General features: G+C 42.7%; 1 pseudogene; it reads left to right on the top strand.

Annotated features, from left to right (window-relative positions):
- The first annotated feature begins 11,380 nt into the window (after positions 1-11,380).
- Positions 11,381-11,498, top strand: LOC126096010 (5S ribosomal RNA; annotated as a pseudogene).
- Positions 11,499-24,290: the final 12,792 nt, after the last annotated feature.

Here is a 24,290-nt window from a genome sequence, read left to right as displayed (position 1 = left end):
CGTTTTGTAACTCAGTCATTCTTTTCAATATTTACAAATTTTAGTTGTTTCTTACACAGTTTTTGCCGGCCAGAGTGGCCGAGCGGTTCTAGGCGCTTCAGTCTGGAGCCGCGCAACCGCTACGGTCGCAGGTTCGAATCCTGCCTTGGGCATGGATGTGTGTGATGTCCTTAGTTTAGTTACGTTTAAGTAGTTCTAAGTTCTAGGGGACTGATGACCTCCGCTGTTAAGTCCCATAGTGCTCAGAGCCATTTGAACAGTTTTGATTTGTGTGCAAATACTGTAAATGTAGATCTGACTACCCTGAATCGATCTTCGAGGTTAATATGTAAGTCCAGATTCACTTAGAGTGTTCTTTATTTCGTGGGAACCCAAGTTGATCCTCAGCTAGGTCGGCTTCTAACAGTCGCATCATTTTCTCAAAGATAATTTGCGTTTCTGCTTTGCAATTAAGAGTCATTAAACTGAGTCTTCAGCAATATTCACACTTACCAGACCCTATTTTCTTAGGTAATGGGCTTGATACATATATTTTGAAGTCTGCTGGTATTTACCCTGTCTCGAATTATAAACTGTAAATGTCTGAAGCGAGAAATGAGGATTCTAATGCCTGTTATTTCAGCGATGTAAATAAAGCAGTAATCAAGGCAAAAGTTTGTTTGAAGGCCGCATTGTACAGAAAGGATACGCCCATATCTTATTGAGGGAAGTGAGAGACGGTCCACCAAACTTATTATTGAAACACTTGTTTTCTATCGCGCGATATGAACTTGTGCGTGTCTACAACTTTTCTTCTATAAACATAGGTGTATGTAGGACATCACATATACACATGAAGCATTACCGCTTCTACCTGTTACCTCGGAGGCAAACTGTTACATGAGTTATCAGTCGCATGCGTAGACAGCCCTCGAGCGGTGTGGGCGCACGCGCCGTGACATTTGACACAGATGTGCAACATTGATCGTGGACCTGCCCTACTGTTCTTCATTAAGGGGTAAAACTTCACTTACTTCTGTTTAATCGATCGGTATCTCTGTACAGTAACAAGAAGTGTAAGTTTCGCTGCAGTAAAGGGCAAGTAACTCCACAAGAGATGAGATGCTGCTAGGTCACGTTCTGTCAACTGTGCGTTAGCACCGGGAGACGAACATACTGGTAGCTACTCCAAGTAGTGTCAACGAAAAAGTATTTCTACTATAATCTCACAAGACGTTGTCAGTGACTGCCATGTTGTTACAAGCACACGTTTCCATGTTTATTGACGTATTTATGTGCAAACAACTGAAGTGTTATAAGCAATGTGAGAACAAGCCAAATTACAGCGTTTCTCTCTTTCATAAAAGTCTCGCTCTAGTATTAAATGATAATTCCTTCCCCAAACTATTACACTGTAGTATTGATTAGTTGGATGCCAAAATATTGTGTTGGTGCATAGGTTTGTAGCGTTTTCTCCGTAAGTTTGATAAACACAATAGTTACAAATAACAGAGACAGTATATTCTCTTTAACTATTTACAACAGACTGCGAACAGAACAGTTCACATTTCCAGTTGTTCAGATAGATAGTAAACTGTCATGGAAAGCCCACGTTCAGGATCTTGTTCAAAGACTTAATGCTAATATTTTTACTATTTAAACGGTACCTGAAGTAAGTGATCGTTCAACATGAAAATTAGTCTACTTTGTTTATTTTCATTCGCTTACGTCGTATGGTATTATATATTGGGGTAACTCTTCCCATTCTAAAAGGATATTTTTCGGGTAATAAGTGGTGTAAGTTCGCGAACCTCTTGTCGACCTGTAACATCTATTTTTAACCTATTTTGTATCTGTATCGATATTTCTATATCAGTTTGTAGTATTTATTATGTATTGTGTTGTACCTGTCATGGAAATTCTTTGACTATGTATACATGTTTCAGTTATGTGAAACTTTTGAACGATGTTGTTTAAATAATGCTTGTGGATTTAAATAACTAATGGAATGATTGTTATGTAATGTACTGTAAATGACTTGGTCCTTAGTGAGGGAACGTAGGACTGAATGTAAAAGATGTGGGGAAGCCCCGCAGCTACGGAAGTAGCCTGGCAGAGTGGAAAATATATGGTTGTCGCGCAAGTGGCAACCTGTCCTCTGTGACGAGTAAGGAGACTGGGATGAGCAGTGCTGTGGTTAACACCTCGCTAGCAGTAGAGGAATCCTGGAGTTTTGAGGCCAGAAGAGCTTAAGGGCAGTATTTATGGACCAGCCTAAACAATGAAGTTACCAGCCTTTCACTAAGTTGTTTATATTTGGCACTCTATAAATGGACAAGCTATTTGTGAAATTTGGTTGATTTTATAATAATAATTGTGGTGTTTATCCCAAGCCACAAACCTAGACAGGAATCTTATCCTAGTGAATTTAATTCCGAGTGTTCCAATTTATTATGAAAAAGTGGTTGGACTTGAATTTCATGTAGTGTTGTCGTTTGCACAGAAAGTTGTATTATTGAGTAGGTCAAAAGACTGTTTATGAAAGCACATTTGTTATTTGAAGAGTTACAGTTCGTTGTACTTAATTAATAATTAATGATAAGAATAATTACCATTTCTCATACAAACTGGTGTAGTTTTGATAATGAGCATGGTTCTTCAAACCATGAAAGTTTGAGTGCTCGTGTACTACGCTAGTTAGTTTATGAAGCAATGCAAAGGCTCCTTCAGAGCCAGTGTAGTTAGATTTGCAATGTGTTTAGTTGCGACAACCCGAGTTTAAGAAAGAACTATTTACTGTGTTATCTATTGTATTGCACGTTGGTTAAAGCACAGGCATAGAGACCCTGTACTAAACAATGAAGTTACAGATTATGATCATTAGCAGACCCCCAGATTTAAATTCAGAATCATTTCAAGTTTTTCCCTGTTCAGTATTGCTGTTAGTTTCATGTGTGTCGGTAATTGGTTTTATTAAACTGCTACATCTAATTCATTTAAGGTGTGTGTTGTTGAGAGGCATATGTTACTGTTTACTATCTCAATGGCCATTTGTATGTTAGTAGCACGTTTATCTGCAAGGTTAGGTTACTGTGTTGTAGTAGAAACAAATGTAAGGAAAGAGTTTACTGTGTGTGTGTGTGTGTGTGTGTGTGTGTGTGTGTCAGAGAGGATTAGGTTAGCCTTAGCACTGCCTTCTGCTTTATCATTTTGCTTGACACAAGCCTAATTAGGCTGGCGACTAGCTTTAATATGTAATGTAACAACTTGCTTTTGTGCTTTTGTGCTTGGAGAACGTCTGTTCCTGCCTCACCGTTTACAGTTGGTTATTCTTTGCTGGAGTGTTTAGGAAACGATTCCCAGTTTGATTGTTCTGTTTCCAGTAGGTTATCTCACGGTCACAAGTTTCAAAAATTCCTCGCAGACGTGTACCGTTAGCATCGATTGCCGTTTTAAGGTGGTCGGTGGTACCGTTACAGAGCCCTGTTCACTAGTGTGGGCCGTGCGGTTCTAGGCGCTTGAGTCTGGAACCGGGTGACCGCTACGATCGCAGGTTAGAATCCTGCCTCAGTCATGGATGTGTGTGATGTCCTTAGGTTAGTTAGGTTTAAGTAGTTCTGAGTTCTAGGGGACTGATGACCACAGATGTTAAGTCCCATAGTGCTCAGAGCCATTTTTGAACTAGTGTGGGAATTTGGACTTTGCCCCCCGCCCCCCCCCCTCCATCTCTCTCTCTCTCTCTCTCTCTCTCTCTCTCTCTCTCTCTCTCTCTCTATATATATATATATATATATATATATATATATATATATATATATATATATATATATATCAGCTTATTCTCAAGAATAAGGGGCTTTCACTCAGTTAACACTCGGCAGAAATGAAACCTGCATTTGGATTGGACTTCTTTGACTCTTGTGCAGAAAGGTGTGCAGTACACTGATGCATCCATTTTCAATAGGCTACCAAAAGAATTCAAAAATCTTAGCAGTGAACCACGCACTTTCGGATCGAAACTGAAGAGTTTTCTCTTGGGTCACTCCTTCTATTCTGTCAAGGAGTTCCTTGAAATTTAGTTTCATAAACATTTTATTTTTTTCTGTTATTACTTTTACTTTGTAATTTCATGTACTGACGCGTTCCGTGACCTTGGAGATTTGCTCCTCCATTTGGTCCTACGGAACTTGACGTGTAAATAAATAAATAAAACATTGGAGTAACTTTTAGATTACTAGACTGTAGAAATCGTGTGATTTTGAGGCGAGTAAACTCGTCGAGCCATGTTCGGAGTGCATTTTCATCCGGAGAGGAAGTTCCTTTAAGGCTGTTCGATAGAGACAAGAAGAGATGAAAATCTGAGAGTGCAGGATCAGGTGAATAAGGTGGGTGCGGATTGACTTACCAACCCAGCTCCTGTATACTGTTTCTTGTCAGTCTAGCAGAATGCTGGCGGTCATTATCATCGAGTAGCATCACTTCATGCAGTCTCCCTGGTCGTTGTTCTTAGTCTGCGTCTGCAAGACGTCTCAGTTGTTGACAACAAAGCCAGCAATGAAGGGGGAGGCTCAAATGGCTCCGAGCACTACGGGACGCAACATCTGAGGCCATCAGTCCCCTAGAACTTAGAACTACTTAAACCTAATTAACCTAAGGACATCACACACATCCATGCCAGAGGCAGATTTCGAACCAGCGACCGTAGCGGTGGCGCTGTTCCAGACTGAAGCGGCTAGAACCACTCGGCCACACCGGCCGGCTGATGGGGGAAGCAATTGGCAGTACCCAACACCGTAGCTCTTACCAGATCGCGTAACGTTATCTTCTGTGGATGCACGAAGGTCTTTGTAGGGGGAGTTACCGCTTTGTCTGGGCTTAAGCAGTCCTTTCCTTTCCTTATATTAGCAAAAACACACCACTTCTCGTCTCCAGTAACGATGCATGATAGAAATGGTCGGTGTTGTTCACGAGCCAATTGATGACGAGCAAGCAGAGGTGCACATATGCCCACCTGCTGATTTTTGTGATTTTGGCTTAGAGCATGCGGTACTCATTTTTTGAACCTTCCCAACTATATGCAAAGCAAATGTCGCACGATGATGGAATGGTCACAGGTCATCTATTTGCCAGTTCTCGAGAACTCTGACGTGAATCGTTGTGGGTTAATGCTTTTAAACGATCTTCATCAAACTCCAGAGGTCTACCTGAACGTGAAGAGTCACTAATGTCAAAACAAAGCTCCTTAAAACGAGAAAACCATTTTCTTGCCTTGCTCTGACCAATGTCATTACACCTAAAAACTTCGCAAATGTTCCTGGCTTCCTCCGCTGCTTTTGTCCTCTACTGAACTCAAACAGAGGAATATGTCGGAAATGTTCTGATTCCTCCACTTGGCATTCCATTTTATAGCGACCACAGCTCCAGCCATTATTTCCAAATGACAAAATCTCAACGGGTAAATTCAACTAGCAACAGTGAAATACAAACAAAGAATGACAATCGATAAATAAACCCATAGCAACTAGAAAACCAACACACAAAACAAAACCGATACTAACTTACGCACCAACTTAATAACAACTTCAACTTCGATGGTTTTTGAACAGAAAGAACAGAAATCTTTAAAAACGTAAGTTACGGGACAGGTAAATCATGATTAGATATCGTTTTACTAGGTCTTACGGGCTTAAAGTGCCTACGCTAAGTTTGCCCTCTACGATCGGATATGGAGGAGCTCATATGGTCGAGTCGTCGGCTCACCACAAGTGACATTGCTGTTGAACTGTAGATAAACAAAGGAAATGTGTGTAACGTAATCCACGAAAAGCTCCGTTATGGCAAAGTTCGTGTACAGTGGATGCACAAACATATTGTTGCGAATCAGAAAGCTGCGAGAATTGGTGTTTGCCTGACGAGGCAAGCAATGGACTGCAATTCTCAAACTGCTTTGTGTGATGAAACGTCGTCTAGTCACTTCGAACCTGCCTCCAAAAGGATGAGCATGGTGTAGCGGTATCCCGGCTCCTCTCGTCCAAAAAAAAAAAAAGTCGACTCTACCGAGAAGGAAGGAGAAGTCATGTTCAGTTTCTTTTGCGACAATGAAGAGCCTCAACTCACCGACTCGCTACCACAGGGTATAACAGTTAAGCTGAGTAGGATTGCAATACTTGGCTGATACTCAAACAGGCCATAAAGAACAAGTGCAGGGGCAATCTCTCCAATGGGATAGTGTTTCTCCAGGAAACGAGAAACCACATGTGGCCGAGAAGAAAAAATTTCGATGGGAGCTCCTGGAACATCGCCCTTACAGTTCCTATATCTCCCCATGTAAATTTCTTATTTTCGACCCCTTAAATCAATCTATGAAAAAATCAGAGGAAATGCAGGACACAGTGGAAAAATGGATCCGACAGCAACCCAATCACTACCTTCCTACGCACTGGGATCGGTGTATCGATGTCAATGGCAATTAAGTGTAGTATTGTGTCACATAAATTTTAATTGTACAGGGTGATCCAAATGCCCCTACTGCGGTCGTTTTATGCAATCAGCAACTTTATTTCTGACCACGCTCAACATTTTCGTATTCTCTCGCACGCTACGCTCAAACTATTTGTGCTATAGAAAAAATGAACAGGATCTTTTTGTAGGAAATTTAATGTATTTCAATTTTCTATTGTGATAAGTTTTAACAGCAGGTCACGATTTTAGAATTATTCAAGATAAACGTACAAAAGTGACCTTCAAACGCACCTCTACGTCCACACTCACCCCTCACTAGTCTGGATTTCTAGTATGTTAGTCGTTGAACTCCTTTCTACTATTCTATAAAAATTTCCGACTGCACGAACTGTTTGTCATTTTCAACTTTCTTGGCCTCTATTGATTGGACTATTACACCAACAGAATAATCGGCTGTTTAGTTAACAGTGTTAATCTAAACATGCCAGTGAGGCTAATGAAAGAAAAACGCCTTTTTTAAATGTCATGCTAAAACTAATTACGTTAGAAGTTCGAACCAAACTTAAGCAGCCCGGATGCAACGATGCAAATGTTTATTCTGTTCTGTTAAAATTCTTAAATTTGTTAGGTAAAAGCCGAGCAGTTCTAGGCGCTATACTCCGGAACCGCGCGACCACTACGGTCGCAGGTTGGAATCCTGCCTCGGGCATGGATGTGTGTGATGTCCTTAGCTTAGTTAGGTTTAAGTAGTTCTGAGTTCTAGGGGACTGATGACCTCAGAAGCTAAGTCCCATAGTGCTCAGAGCCATTTTAATTTAATATTACAATTCGGAAGTGCTCGACTCAAAAATGGTTCAAATGGCTCTGAGCACTATGGGACTTAACATCTCAGGTCATCAGTCCCCTAGAACTTAGAACCACTTAAACCTAACTAACCTAAGGACATCACACACAACCATGCCCGAGGCAGGATTGGAACCTGTGACCGTAGCGGTCGCGCGGTTCCAGACTGAAGCGCCTAGAACCGCTCGGCCACCAGCGGCCGGCTGCTCGACTCACCTGGTGGCGCAGTGAGGTCAGACAATCAAGACCAGAACCGGTGAAATGTCGGGAACAATTCGTATAGTCGGAAATTATTGTACTGCGGTAGGAGGCACTTCCATGGATAACATGCTAGAAATCTTGACTGGTGAAGGACGAGTGTGGGGGTAGAGATGTGTCTGAATAAATTTTGTACGTTTTCTTGAATGTCCCGAAAACCGTGATCTCTAGCGGAAACGCATCCTAGAGTAAAATTTTCCTACATTAAATTTCCTGCAAAAAAAGGTCCTGGTCAATAAAATTTTTCTTGGTTTGTGAGCGCATTGTCAATGTGTAAAACTGCCGACGTGTCGGTCACTGCTGCAAGTGACCTTCTTCAGTGATCGTAACGTCGGTAGTTTTACATGTTGACAATGCGCTCACAAACCAAGAAAAATTTTATTGACTGTGACAAAGGCCGCGGATGCCTACGTTTATAAAAAAAGGTCTCGTTCATTTTATCTATTGGACTAATAGTTTGCAAGTAGCGAGCGAGAGAATATGGCAATCTCTCGCTGGTTGTGGCAGTGGCAGCTGAATCAACCCTTTTTTTTTACCTTGTAACTGCAGTGTTATTTTCATCTGGCACGCCTTATACGTTTACGTTAGTTAACTTTGTACCATTAAGAATGACGTTTTAAATTCTATCCGCAAAGAAGGCCTATAACCTATCACGAATCTGGTCCAACAAGCTCGCAATTTGTTTACTAAGATACCACAAAGTATTCAAAGCACAGGTAAACTCACAGCTTACAGGAGGAGACACCTTCTACTGAGTGAGACGAACGGTGTTGCAGTTAGCGAAGCAGTCCGTTACGCGCGCTGCCGGGAACGTAGGTGGAGGACGTGGGTAACGTATTTAGCGGTGGCCGATTGGCTGCGGCGATCTTCGCACCTCGCGGCCCACCGCGGGAACGGCAAGTCGGTGGGATAGTTAAGCAACCCAGTTAGCCGGGCTGTGGGAGCGCGATCGCGTAGGGCGCTCCGTCTGACCCAGACGGAGGGACGCGCGGCTGCCATGAATGATTTATGAGGTGCACCGAGGCGGCAGCTTGCGCTCGTGCATCTGCCGCCGCCGGCGTGTGCAGGCGGCCTCAACTACCGTTCCGGGCGTGATGCGATCTTGATTTGGACCTAGAGGGAATGCGGATCGCACGTCACTCAATAAAACGGAATATTTTAGCTGTTGGCCTCGTTGCGTTCCTGATGAGAATCGATTGTGATCACCGTGGCAAAGTGCGCACGGGCCGTACATAGTGTCTAGCACAAGATGGACAGGGTACGTAGGAAGCAGGCTACGCTGCTGGCCATTAAAATTGCTCCACCAAGAATAAATGCAGACGATAAACGGGTATTCATTGGACAAATATATTATACTAGAACTGACATGTGATTACATTTTCACGCAGTTTGGCTGCATAGATCCTGAGAAATCAGTACCCAGAACAACCACCTCTGGCCGTAATAACGGCCTTGATACGCCTGGGCATTGAGTCAAACAGAGCTTGGATGGCGTGTACAGGTACAGCTGCCCATGCAGCTTCAACACGATACCACAGTTCATCAAGAGTAGTGACAGGCGTATTGTGACGAGCCAGTTGCTCGACCTCAATTGACCGGATGTTTTCAATTGGTGAGAGATCTGGAGAATGTGCTGGCCAGTACAGCAGTCGAACATTTTCTGTATCCAGAAAGGCCCGTACGGGACCTGCAACATGCATTATCCAGTCAAATGTAGCGTCTCGCAGGGATCGAATGAAGGGTAGAGTCACGGGTCGTAACACATCTGAAACGTAATGTCCACTGTTCAAAGTGCCGTCAATGCGAACAAGAGGTCACCGAGACGTGTAACCATGGCACCCCATACCATCACGCCGGGTGATACGCCAGTATGGCGATGACGAATACACGCTTCCAATGTGCTTTCACCGCGATGTCACCAAACACGGATGCGACCATCATGACTCTGTAAACAGAAACTGGATTCATCTGAAAAAATGACGTTTTGCCATTCGTGCACCCAGGTTCGTCGTTGAGTACACCATCGCAGGAGCTCCTGTCTGTGATGCAGCGTCAAGGGTAACCGCAGCCATGGTCTCCGAGCTGATAGTCCATGCTGCTGCAAACGTCGTCGAACTGTTCGTGCAGTCGATTGTTGTCTTGCACACGTCCCCATGTGTTGACTTAGGGATGGAGACGTAGCTGCACGATCCGTTGCAGCCATGCGGATAAGATGCCTGTCATCTCGACGGCACGGCGTTCCGTATTACCCTCCTGAACCCACCGATTCCATATTCTGCTATCAGTCATTGGATCTCGACCAACGCGAGCAGAAATGTCGCGATACGATAAACCGCACTCGCGATAGGCTACAATCTGACTTTTATCAAAGTTGGAAACGTGATAGTACACATTTCTCCTCCTTACACGAGGCATCACAACAACGTTTCACCAGGGAACGCCTGTCAGCTGCTGTTTGTGTATGAGAAATCGGTTGGAAACTTTCCTCATGTCAGCACGTTGTAGGTGTCGCCATCGGCGCCAACCTTGTGTGAATGCTCTGAAAAGCTAATCATTTGCATATGACAGCATCTTCTACCTGTCGGTTAAATTTCGCGTCTGTAGCACGTCATCTTTGTGGTGTAGCAAACAGTAGTGTACATCCAAATTCCATCGTCCTCGAGGCACTACATAGTGAATAGCTGAGGGTACATTTTTAGCGTCGTGTTCTGAATATCGGTGATGAACTGGAGATTAATTATAATGACTTAGCTGCCTTATCTGATACCACATTCGTACGAGCAGATAAAAGATTTCTTACCTGCAGGTCTCTCGTCACCTGAGCGTTGCAGGCCTTCCCGCAGGGTGAGTGATATTAAAAAAACGGACAGTGGACAGGCCACTAACACATAATATACAAGCCTTTAATTAATATAATCATTATATATTGAAATTTTAGGAACACCTCTGAATGCGACATAGCCTTGTTACGGTACTGGACGAATGCAATGCACAATTCTGGACAGCTCATCAGATTGTTGGTCCTTCGTAGAAAAATACAACGGGCAAGAGAAAAACAATTTAACAAGAAATAAAAGCCCTTGCAGCCTCTATAACAGTGGACGTCAAACGTCTTTGCTGAAGGGCCAATACTGACATTTTGGGGCACCACCTCGCGGCGCATATGTACCGAGCTTATAATTATTAACGGGGGTAAATTAAGTAAATAAAATTACCTTCATTAAACAAATTACGTAAGATAGAATTAAACTAACCAGTAACCCACTGAAATTAGTATGTTTACGAGCTCCAAACAGAGTAGCTATGGCACGGGCACGATACGTTACCCATCGAATGCCAAGTAATGACCGTTAAAAGTTGGGACCGTTCGGAACACTTCGTGTCGACTGTTTTCTGTATCAGACTGCAGCCACCCATAGCGACTTCCAAGTTGAGACAGGTTAATTGCCTGACTAAGTGTTACTGACGTGTCTGCGTGAGCGGATATTAATTCATTAAAAACAGTAATTGTGTTTATATTTAAATGCATCATGCAACATGAGAAGCGCACACAAGTATTTACTAAATATTTCGAATGTCATTTTTCTTCTAATCATTGGCTTGTATCAGAAAATCCTCAATTTAATTTGTATTCCCTGCTACAAATATGTACAGCATTTGAAGATGACTTTGTCTGTAATGCCCATTCACGTTCCCATGTCACTTCCATGTGAATTGCATTTGTTTGATAAAACATGTAAAATCACACATTTTGCTACCTTCTATATAACAACAGGCAGCAGGTCTTTACTCCAGAAATAAATAAAAATAAATAAATAATGCTTGCGTCAAAATTTACGCCAACGGCCTTGCCGCAGTGGTAACACCGGTCCCCGTCAGATCACCGAAGTTAAGCGCTGTCGGGATGGGCTAGCAGTTGGATGGGTGACCATCCGGTCTGCCGAGCACTGTTGGCAAGCAGGGTGCACTCAGCTCTTGTGAGGCAAACTGAGGAGCTGCTTGATTCAGAAGTAGCACCTCCAGTCTCGGAAACTGAAATACGGCCGGCAGAGCTGAGTGCTGACCACATGCCCCTCCATATCCGCATCCAGTGACGCCTGTGGGTGGAAGATGACACGGAGGCCGGTGGGTACCGTTGGGCCTTCATGGCCTGTTCGGGAGGAGTTTAGTTTAGTTTTAGTTAAAATTTATACCATACCAGGTGATCGGTACGAATCGTGCATGCCCGTGATCTCTTAGTACTGGAAGGCAAACAGTATAATCTTCCCCCTCTCAAATACTCTTAACTCACAGCGACCATGTACTCACTCTAAGTGACCACACATAGTTCACGGCCGAATTCGCCAATGTCAGTTAAGATTAAGGACATATTAAAATATTACTGTCTCTGTAAGTATTTTTGTTTGTTATTGAGGAACTCTCAACGTTAGCTGATATTTTTGGATTCAGCTCTTAGTTGCTAGAAGCAAATTATTATAAAATTCATCTGAGAACCGCGGGCCGCACGAATACTTGATTTGGGCCTCATGTGGTTCGCGGGCCATAGTTTGACAACTACTGTTCTAGACAGTCCTAAGTAATAGAACGTCAGAAAACATCAGAAGTAACGTACATGAGCTATCGTGATGGACTGGGTTGGGTTGGGTTGTTTTGGGGAAGGAGACCAGACAGCGAGGTCATCGGTCTCATCAGATTAGGGAAGGACGGGGAAGGAAGTCGGCCGTGCCCTGTGAAAGGAACCATCCCGACATTTGCCTGGAGCGATTTAGGGAAATCACGGAAAACCTAAATCAGGATGGCCGGACGCGGGATTGAACCGTCGTCCTCCCGAATGCGTGTCCAGTGTCTAACCACTGCGCTACCTCGCTCGGTATCGTGATGGGCCACGAGAGATACGAATGCAAAGGCGCATAAATTACTACCCTGTCAGCATCATTATGTGCAGTATGCAAATAGCTCATGGTGCAAGCTGCATGTAAGAGTATTTAAGACAGGCGAGGTAGGCGCGTGCATGCTCTCGCAGTGAAACCGAAGTAATATTGATGCGACTTTACTCACTACTAATTCCAAAGTAAAGGAGGCCAGTTGACGGTGACTTCTGTACTAATGGCTGACAAGATTCTGGGTACGAGCTGCCCCGTTTAAGAGTTGAATCCGAATGGGCTTCATGAACAAGAATTTTCAACTGAATGGCGCCTGGTTTTATTGCTTCAGAGAGAACACAGTGGAGGGTCTACACCGAGAAAAAGTAGTCCTGTTCCTGTAACCGACCTAACCGGACGGGCAGCGCTGCAATTTTTGGCTGCAGGGACAGGGGAGAATCTCAGGCACTTAAGCTGTACATTTTGCTGTACATCAGGAGTAGAACTCTCTCCACAGAAAATTCTGCTTCCACACTGGCGTGTCTGTGGCTATAATTTAAATGCAACGGTTCATGTTATTCACCAATTTACGTCATCTTGCAGCATTCTTAAAATATTGGTTCCGCTGATATTAAAATTGATTCAACCACACCATCCAATGGTTCTGCGCTTAGGCAACAAATCAGAAAATCAGAAAATTGATAGTAAATGTTAATGCAGTCGACCAGTGATTGCTATGATGGGATTTATAATTTATCATTCAGTATGAATCTGTGATCGGAAATATTATTTGTGAACTATTTAAGTACTCTCCCTTTTGTGATGGGCTGGATGACACAGACACTGTGGCTCCTCTAAATGTGAGTGACATATCATGGAAACGTCTCAGATTTACACACTGCACCTGCATAACGAATTCTATTTTCTATTCAATTTTCATGTTGACCAATGGCAAGGGGGTGGTACTCCTCCCCCCTCCCCCCAAAATATGATTCTGGTGAAAGCGTTTATATTTTGATGCACATTAATATCCAAACTGGTCAGCTACTTTACAGAGAATAAAGTATCATTAAAACTAATAGTCTTGAAAATGGTGCAAGAAATGTATAAATTATGAGTCATGTTTGCCACAGGATGATTTTCACAGCCTACCCATGTGGATTTGATTGCAGCCTGGCCACTTGTACGGAATATTCCATGCAAGGTGAGGAGCAGTTTCACATGGTAGCCATACATCCACTCAACAACAGGTCTAGCACAGTAACCACAGGAAGTTCAGTAACACAAGACAATATAGCTAACGCCCTTCATAAAAACAGAAAGACGACTTTGTGAACACAATTGGAAAAGATTCGAAGAAACAACATTCCACAGTTAAACATTCACCTAGCCATATCTGCAGTCCTGTGTTCACAACGGTAATGTACTCAGTATACTGTCAATACATACATACTACGGTTTCACATCATGTAAAATACCATATTATCCATTGTGTAATTATATATATATATATATATATATATATATATATATATATATAAACTAATAAACTACTGCATCAATTTCAACCAAATCTGGCACAAATACTACTTATTATCTGGTAATCAGCACTGTGGGATAAGAATATCCTAGCTCCTCTACTAGCAGAGATAAAAAGAAAATGTGTCTTTCAAGCCCCTGACATCTAGACCACCCTGCATGACCGATCTGTTGCGCTGGTAGTATCGCTATGCATTGCAGGGGCTGCCTGTGTTGATAAATATGTCTGAGAAGAGAGTGGAAGGAAGATGTGTTGAAGTGAGTGACAGAGATAGAGGGGAAGCACAGTAGGTGGATAGATAGAGATTGAAACAGAGACAGGTGAGATGAAATATACAGAAACAGGGAGATGAAGAGTTGGCTTGAGAATCTGTGGTGGTGGAGATTGCAGAAGAGTGAGGAGGAGGAGATGGACAGAGAGAAGGAAAGGGACTATGTGCTCAGAGAGAGGAAGGGGAAGAGGAAATGGTATGGATGAGGATGGGATGGACAGAGTGATGCGGGGAGAAAGAGGTGGACAGAGAGAGGGATGGAGGAGATGTGTGCAATATAGGTGTGAAATGTGTATCCCAGAAAGCTGCATGGGAAAGACTAGTGCAATATAGATGTGAAATGTGTATCCCAGAAAGCTGCATGGGAAAGGCTAGTATGTATAACTTCTTTCCATACAGTTTCACTCACTGGCACTAAGGAAGAACCAGCTGTCATCAGAAAACACAACAAATCTCCACCCTGTCCTCCAATGAGCTCTTGTTTGTCATCACTGAGGTAGCAAATGGCTGTGGTTTGGGGACAGTGGAATTCAAGCTAGAGGGCGTCTGGGTAAGAGCTGTCCTTGAAGTAGGCGATTTGTAACAATTCTTTGTTTGCTGCGGTGCAAAATGCCGCTGCAGCGGCAGTATGATGCTCCAGAGCCATACACCTACACTGAAAACAATGGTCTTCCCTCTTAGTAGTTCCATGGTGACATCCAGGGCCCAGTCGTGTTGCTACTGTATATTCTCACGACCACCGCTGCCAGCAATCATTTACAGTGGCTACATTCCAGCCAAGTCTTCCTGCAATACTGCTGAAGGAACATCCAGCTTCTCATAGCCCCATTACACGACTTCGTTCAAACTCAGTGAGGTGCGTATAACGGCGTCTTTGTCGCCTTACAGGCATTCTTGACTAACATCAACTCACCTCATCCAATCTCAAAGCTAGTTAATGCAGACAATCATTACAGCGTCTGTGTATAGCAAACCTGATTTTCACCCCCCAAGTGGCCTAACTAGCGCCACTGTTATGCAACTCGAGTGAAATTTGAATAGACATCATCTTTCAGATGTAGAAGTGCGCCTACCAAGTTTCGTTACGGTCGCATAACTCTTTCTTGGTTTTGCGATATATATAAATATTATACATTAATTTAGTTGAAATAATGTGCACACATACACTTCGCTGCATATATATATATATATATATATATATATATATATATATATATATATACAGCAAAGTGTATGTGTGCACATCTGGGATCTCCTCCCAGATCCCAGGATCGATTTCAACTAAATTTGGCGCAGAAACAGCAGGTGTCACGAGTATCAGCACTGTGAGGTTTATAACCTCCAAGCTCCAATACGACCAGAGATCAGGAAAAACCACGTTTTTCCAACCCTCACCATAGAGCTGGAGCAGTCTGCCATTTGTGACAGGTGGATTGTGTCAGAATAGTATTGTCCTGCCTTGCCATGCTGATCTGCAGTGCAGGCTACATGTTAGGGGCACACAATTATTTCCAAGGCCTTTCCAGAAAAGCTGAAGGAGAAGTGAACGAGAGAGAGAGGGCAAGAGGAAATGGAGAGTTGAAGTAAGGAAGGGTACATGGACTATCAGTGGTGTGAGGCTGAGATGGATGAAGAGATGGGGGTGGAATAGGTGGAGCCAGAAAGGGGTAGGAGGAGACATGTGCAGTATATGTCTTAAACACATGAGCATGTGAAGCTGTGAGGAAAAGGCTGGTGTACATATATGGTGTATTGTAATGTAAAATTTACACCTTCTGAAGAAGACAAATTTAAATTTGTTGAAACCTAGGTAAAGAATTCTTTATCCATTGCAACTGGTCGGCTGTTTATAATTTTATTATTTGGTGTATTGTTGTTGCTATTACAATAATTATTAAAATCCAGTTCAGCTATAGGATGCTAAAATTAGGGTTTATGGCAATTTAAGTTTTATGGTGAGACACTAGCAACATTCGAAGTCACGCCTCCTCCCACACCCCAGAATCTAATCATCTGCGCCTGGTACAAAGGAGGCATTACAACGGTCGCATAGTCTTCTCCAAATACAGGTTATCTAAATTTACTCAGCGACTGTCGACAACTGTGTCGTCTTTCTTTCAAAGAGTTCACAGAAATGTTCAAATGAAATTGATGTGTGAGGTTTTTGTATCTCTATGCGGCACGTTCTGAGTAAAAAAAATACTCATCAGGCGACCTTTGTACTCTGGAAGACTTACATTTCTCGAACTGAGCTAGTGTATATGGAAAATACAAATCGTGTGCTATCTCGATTACGCTGAATAAACGAACTATACATACCCAATGTGTTGTTTTCTTTATACAGTGCTATTTTACAAGCCGATTTCTAATCTGAAAACGTTTTGGAATATAACGTGGGTTTGGAAGCTACTGAAAAAAATTTGTTTTTGTTCAATAGCGTACGTCGGAATTTTTTTTACAATTTTTGGCTTTTTTCAACGAACGCCGTCAAATAATGGAAAATAATGGAACCCTAATCAAAGCATCCTTTGCACACGTAACAAATATTTTTAAGCTTAACTGGGTTCTTACACCAAGCATTGAAACTTATCCAAGTTTGGAGGCGCTATTATCGCACAATACTATTACACACAGGCAAAAGTTTCACTGCTGCATTTATTACTATATGGAATACAATACACTAAATACTACATACATTCATACACGCTCCTATACACATAAAATTTTTATTTTTCTAGGACGATAGCCAACATTGTTCCAGAACTAAATTACAGTGGCTCCGAGTTCTGACCATAGTTTTTGGGAGGTTTCTCTCAATTGTTAATCGAATGCTGGAACTGGTTCATATTCATAATTGAGACCCTGTTTAACACAATGGGCTATTGGCTGAAAACATATATTAACACAGGGTGGCTATAGTTAAACCTTCGCTACTTGAGATGCCATCATGAAAAATAAGTGATCGTAAGACAGTGAAACCTTATGGAGACGTTTGTAAGGACACGCGGAAGAGAAATGATTAATAAAATACTGAAAGTAATTCATTTCAATCTCCACATTAGGGGCTTCAAATCTAGAGATCTTAGTCGTTACGCAGTTTTCCTACTATGTTCACCTTCCTGGTTACAAAAATTGCCTAATATGACGACCATCTGCATCGATGACAGCCGACCGGTGTGGCCGAGCGGTTCTAGGCGCTACAGTCTGGAACCGCGCGACAGCTAGGGTCGCAGGTTTGAATCCTGCCTCGGGCATGAATGTGTGTGATGTCCTTGTCAACAAGTGGCCACGAAAGCCTTAACAATTTTGTCCTTAGGTTAGTTAGGTTTAAGTAGTTCTAAGTTCTAGGGGACTGATGACCTCAGAAGTTAAGTCCCATAGTGATCAGAGCCATTTGTACCATTTTGACCTATCCGTTTTCCCTAGTCAACCATGTATTCACACTTCTATTTGTAGTTCCAATGTAGACCCTACCACATCTGACAAGTGTCAGCGACCGAACCATTCAACGAAACATCATCTATATGTGCTTTCGGAGCCGAAGACCCACTCGTGTAGCCTTGATGACTGCACGACACAAAGCTTTACTTTTCGCCTGGGCCTGTGAAAACACCGACATTGGATTTTTGATAATTAGGAACATGTTGCCTGGTCGGACGAGTCTCGTTTCAAATTGTATCAAGCGGATGGACGTGTACGGGTATGGAGAAGACCTCATGAATCCATGAATCCTGCATGTCAGCAGGGGCTGTTCAAGCTGATGGAGGCTCTGTAATGGCGTGAGGCGTGTGCAGTTGGAGTGATATGGGACCCCTGAAACGCCTAGATACGACTCTGACACGTGACACGTACGTTAGCATCCTGTCTTATCATATGCATCCGTTCATGTCCAGAGTGTATTCCGAAGGACTCGAGCAATTCCAGCAGGACAATGCAACACTCCACACCCAGAATTGCTACAGAGTGGCTCCAGGAACAATCTTCTGAGTTAAAACACTTCTGCTGGCCACGAAACTCCCCAGGCATGAACATTATTGAGCATATCAGGGATGCCCTGCAATGTGCTGTTCCGAAGAGATCTCCATCCCCCTCGTCCTCTTAGGATTTATGGAGAGTCCTGGAGGATTCATGGTATAATTTCCCTCCAGCACTGCTTCAGGCTTTGTCCATGCCACGTCATGTTGCGGCACTTCTGCGTGCTCGCTTGGCACTACACGATAATGGGTAGGTGTACCAGTTTCTTTGGCTCTTCAGTATATGTAGATGCAAGCGTCGCATTCCGTTTGCCAATAAATTACTGTCTTAAGGTAAGCGGTAATGGTAACGCAAGTGCGGAGTACTCATGGGGAATAAAACGAAGCTACTGATAATCCATCATAGTATCTTACCAACGAACGATGCAGGAATCAGAGCTATATTTTGGATATGCGATCTTGTTTATCTGTCTCCTCATCATAGCACCACGCAGGCAACATTTACTTTCAGCAAGAAAGTGGAACACACTATTCCCCTAAGAGTGGTTCAGACAGATCTGTAGAACATAGGCGTGAAGGGGATTGCGTCCGCTCCGGCCCCCTCAGACCAACTGTAATGAGTCGCTGTTGTGCATCATAGACTAGGAACGATGCCACCGAACGCATTCGGTTTTTCATAACTCCTGCTAATGCTTATCATCACCTTTACCATAGTGGATGCTACGCGCTGCTAGATGCGAGCTTTAAATTCAATTCCTCAGGCGTTAATTAGCAATTAGGTTCAAAAATGTCTCTGAGCACTATGGGACTTAACTTCTGAGGTCATCAGTCCCCTAGAACTCAGAACTACTTAAACCTAAGTAACCTAAGGACATCACACACATCCATGCCCGAGGCAGGATTCGAACCTGCGACCGTAGTGGTCGCGCGGTTCCAGATTGTGGCGTCTAGAACCGCTCGGCCACCCCGGCTGGCAGCAATTAGGTGTATCGTCGCCTATATGAAATTACTATCTGTGACAACAGATGTGCAAACATATCACTTGTACACATTGTGTACAATTTGACTTGTCATGAGAACGGTGATTTTCTGTGATGACTTTATCACAAATTAACGGTTAGGAAGCTGTATACGGCAACTAACAATAACCAGCTATTATGAAAAGTTAGACATACGCAGCTGTTAGCAAGAGCAGAAGCGTGATCGTGTGTACGAAGCTATCATGCGTTTACATTCTGTCTGGCCTATTCTACAGTTATGACGCCAACTGTATCACCATTTCGTCGTCAAGGCGTAATTCTCTAGGCAACTGATAACTTTTATGTGTTTCCCTTCAAATGTGTAGTCAACTGGGAGAGTTTCTGACTGACAGAACCCGGCATGTTGTAATAGTCGGTCGTTTATAATGGTCGGTGCTTGTTAATAAAAGAGGTGTATCACTGTATCGTAACAAAACAATTCTTGCTTCCAAAATAAAATGTATAAGTGACACTGCCAAGCAGCGTGTTGACGCTGCTGTGGACAGTGCTAACCGTAACGAAATTCCGGACAACAAAGAGAGAAAATATTCTTTTGGTGGTGTGAATGGAATGTGCGTACGTGGGAGACGAAATTCGTTAACTTTTCGATACAACATTATTGGCATGCACTGCACTGATTCCCCTCAGTTAAACAAGCACACACAACGAACGAAGAAAAAAAAATGAGGTCGACCAAAAAAAAATTTAGTGCGGGAAATAATGGGAAAATTGAATTTACTAGAGGCGAAAACTCTGGTGGCGTACACAGCTGTATATTCCATTTTGTGTTGGAAAAAAGAGCTGAAACTTTGAAGTTTATTTGGCGGCCAATTTCTAAACTTTTATTTTCATTATCAATACTGTACGATGAGCCAGAACAACTTCATACCAAATATAAGGACCAACGCTATCAGTTCCCAAAATTACCAGCTGAGTTCGGTGCTCAAACTTCGTTTCAATTTTAGTTTATAGCACGCTGCATGGTTGCCCTCCGACCTCAGCGTGGAGCGGTTTTTTCCGAGAATTTACAGCGGCAGCTCTCATATGTGTATTAAGTCATTCTGGTGCATCATACAGCATTGATTATCAACATATACGTTTCGGAATCTGCCTGCGAATAAATTTCACAGAAAAACTGTAGGTGTTCGGTGGATCTTCTTGATAAAAAAGGTGGTGGTCACTGACTCAGCATCTCTTACCTAACTGATTCAGGAACAGCATTAGACCATAAATATGTTCCATTACTTATCCGTCGGTACTAGCTTGCAGCGTTAAGATACGCACCTTTGTTTTAATTACCGTACAAAAGAGATCATAAAAATCAGGATATTTAGTAACTTCTAGTGTAACACTTCTAGGCGAGATAAAGCTTACCTTAAGGAATCTGTTGAAGGGTACCGGATGAAATCTGAAAAAGAAATAGAACATGGATCGTTAGCATAATGTATCAAGAAATTAAAGCTGGAGATATTTTTATCAGATAGACTTGTGTATCATGTTTTAAGATAATATCTAGATTTATCAACAATTACATCAATGCGCCCTACTTCACAATCATGCCAAGTTTCGTTACTGATCACTTTCCTTTGCTTTTTTCTGTATTTCATTCGCTATTGGCGAAATATTGAATATTTTTTAGTATGAACTGCTATTCTATTTGAAAAATGAAACTGTCAAACATTCAAAATGCCATATCTCACATCACTCATGAGAATCAAGCAACACTGTATGTTATTCATAACTTATTTATACCCAAAAAATTGAGGAGGTATTTCATACCACAGAATTATGCTGTCCTTTCGTCACTGAGACAAATTACAAATTAAGTAATTTATAAAAAGCTTACTAACTGCCGCACCAGGAAACTGACTGAACTGCAGATAATAAAGTTTTTGGTCCATGTATCAGTTGAAGATATATCAATGGAAGAAATTTTATTTGCGCGGCTGCATGCCTGAAATTTAATGAACTGTTCATTACGCCACGAAAAGTTGAAAATGCAAATAAAGTTTTTGTTTCAAGTGCCATTAATACCGAGGCGCTACGTTTTTTTTGTGATTACGAAAGTATAGAAATACAGCAATGATGTTTAGAAATACATTACGCAGTTAACAAAACCATTTCTCATATCTTTTAAACTTTTTGCGAGAGAATATCAAAATTATATTGAAGAAAAAATTTCTCGTTATTGACTCGTTTCTTATCCAACTCAATTTGGGATCAGAGGTTGCAAAGATTACTGTAGAACTTAGGAAGAAACGGCAACATCGTCAACTGCCGTTCTTTTATGTAACAGGTGAACATAGTTGGAAGTGACATTTTTGCATATTTCTGTTTCAGAGTAAAGATTAATACGTATTTTAGTTGAATTACTATGAGACACTTTTGTCATTCAGCATTTGGAGAGCTTGCACGCTTATATTCACGACAATGTTTCAGTAGCACCAAAGAAGTCAGTTGTATGCGTTGGAATTACATGGAACGGATGCATAGCTGTAGATTACTCAAAAAATCTGGTGTAAATCATGCGAAACAAAGACTCTCATCCCTGTCGCTTCGAACTCCACACGGAGGGACAGCTTAGCACAAAGACTGTGTCCCACCTGGTAATGAACTTTTCAAACCTTTGTTCCACATATATTCGAGGAAAAGCCTGTGCCACAAAGCATGTTTTTGCTGCAGTTACTTCCCCGTCACCAACTGTCATTTCTCAACAGTCTATTGAATCATAATTTTGATAATGTCAGACTGAATCTGTGTGTCTCACCCTGTGTGTGTGTGTGTGTGTGCGTGTGTGTGTGTGTGAGCGTTGAAAGGAGTAAGGGGCGGGTGGGAGGGGGGGGGGGAGGTTGTACCGATGTAGTGCAGTAGCAATTACAGCCAAAGAAGATTTTTCTCTGAAGTACTGCAGGCAGTGGGATGATGGAGTGCTAACTAAGACAGGTAACATGCTGAATCCGCTTTTCTTTATTTACTGAATGTGGGCTAATTATTCCAGAGTACACTCTAAGACAAAAAATACGACACACCACAAAGCAATTATCCGTATTGCACGGAAATCGTTGGATGTGCTGTGCATTTACAGAAAAATTTCAGGAAAGTTGTATGACTTATTGAAGAGAGGGAACTTCACAAATGAAATAAGTCAATAACGCGTTGGTCCACCTCTGGCCCTCAAGCGATCAGTTATTCGGCTAATCATTGCTCGACGGAATTGTAGGCTGTCCTCCTGAAGGACATCGTGCCAAATTCTAATTAGCGCTTTAGATCGTCAGAATCCGGAACTTGTTGGAGAGTCCTGGCCATAATGCTCCCAACATTCTCGTTTGAGGAGAACTGAACCTTGCTGACCAAGACAGTGTTTGATAAGCACTATGACAAACAGTAGAAATTCTGGCCGTTTGCAGGCAGGCATTATCTTGCTGAAATGTGAGTTCAGGGTGACCTGCCACGAATGGCAACTAAACGGCGCGTTAATGTCGTTGACGTGCCGCTGTGCTGTTAGGATGCCGCGGATAACAACCAAAGGAGTCCTGCTACGAAATGAAATGGCACCCCAGACCATCACTCCTGGTAGTTAAGCCATATTGCTGGCGACGTCTTCGAACTGGAATCTCATTGACTGGAGTAGAATTGTCTTCAATAATGAGTCTGGCTTCGTATTGAGCCCCGACGAGCGGCAAAGACATGTCTGGAAACGCTCCGGCCAACGACGGAATACCAACCTGACTGTCGCCCATCATACGGCCCGATAATCAGTTGTGATGGTCTGGGGTGTCGTCTTTTGTGGTAGGGCCCATTTGGTTGTCATCCGCCGCACCCTTAAAGCACAGCGATTCGCCGATGTATTCTACGCCCTGTTTCGTTGCTCTTTATGGCGAGCCATCCTGAACTTACATTTCAGCAAGATAAAGTCCGCACATGGCGAGAGTTTCTACTGCTTTTTCGTCCTTATTAAACTCTACCTCTGTTAGGAAAAAAAAAGACTGCCGGATCTCTCCCCAACTGAGAACGTTCGGAGCATTATGGGTAGGGTCCTCCAATCAGCTCGGGATCTTCACGATATAACTCGCCAGCTGGACAGAATTTGGCACGATATCCTTGAGGAGGACACGCAGCAACTGTATCAATCAATGCCAAGCCGAATAACTGCTTGCGTAAGGGCCAGTGGTGGATCAACACGTTATTGACTTGCTCAGTTTGTGACGTTCTTAAATAATTCGACCAGTTTTGCTGAAATTATAACTATCTGCTTGTACACGAACATCGCATCTACCGATTCCCGTCCCATTCGAATAATTCCTTCGTGGAGTCTAAGTAACTGCATTTTGGACTGAAATGGGATAGAAATTTAGTAGCAATGAAGTAGGCTTGGAAGTCCTGAAAAGGAACCGTGAATGGAAATACGTAGATTTGGTGAAGGCTAGAGGAATGTGCTATGGTCTCTACCGAACCATTCTGTTATTCACTTCAGACCACCGTGGGAAACATTGATAAACCTAAGCCCGCATCTCGTGGTCGTGCGGTAGCGTTCTCGCTTCCCACGCCCGGGTTCCCGGGTTCGATTCCCGGCGGGGTCAGGGATTTTTCTCTGCCTCGTGATGGCTGGGTGTTGTGTGCTGTCCTTAGGTTAGTTAGGTTTAAGTAGTTCTAAGTTCTAGGGGACTTATGACCACAGCAGTTGAGTCCCATAGTGCTCAGAGCCATTTGAACCATTTTTTTTGATAAACCTGAACTGCGGACAATCTGACGCAGATGCGGACCTTGGTCTTTCCGAATACACCGAGCAAGGTAGCGCGCAGTTGTAAAACACTGAATTGTTGTTCGGTGGGCGGGGATTAACATCCCGGCTCGGCCATCCAGAATTAAATTTTCCGTCGTTTAAATAAACCGTATGAGCTAATGTCGGAATGATTCCTTCTAAAAAGATGCTGATTTAATGCAGTATTGTAAACGTCCGTAAGAGACTGTAATTTGAGAACCATAAAAAGTCATGAGGTGAAAGTCTTTTATTGGCTCTTGCTTGAAGAAAGAAAAGGATGTGTGCTAGTTTTGTAAATCTGTTACGGAAATGTGAGAACA

Source organism: Schistocerca cancellata, chromosome 8, assembly GCF_023864275.1.
Source record: "Schistocerca cancellata isolate TAMUIC-IGC-003103 chromosome 8, iqSchCanc2.1, whole genome shotgun sequence".
Lineage (NCBI taxonomy): Eukaryota > Metazoa > Arthropoda > Insecta > Orthoptera > Acrididae > Schistocerca > Schistocerca cancellata.
The sequence above is the reverse complement of the archived record's forward strand: the minus strand, read 5'-3'. Positions and strand labels throughout refer to the sequence as shown.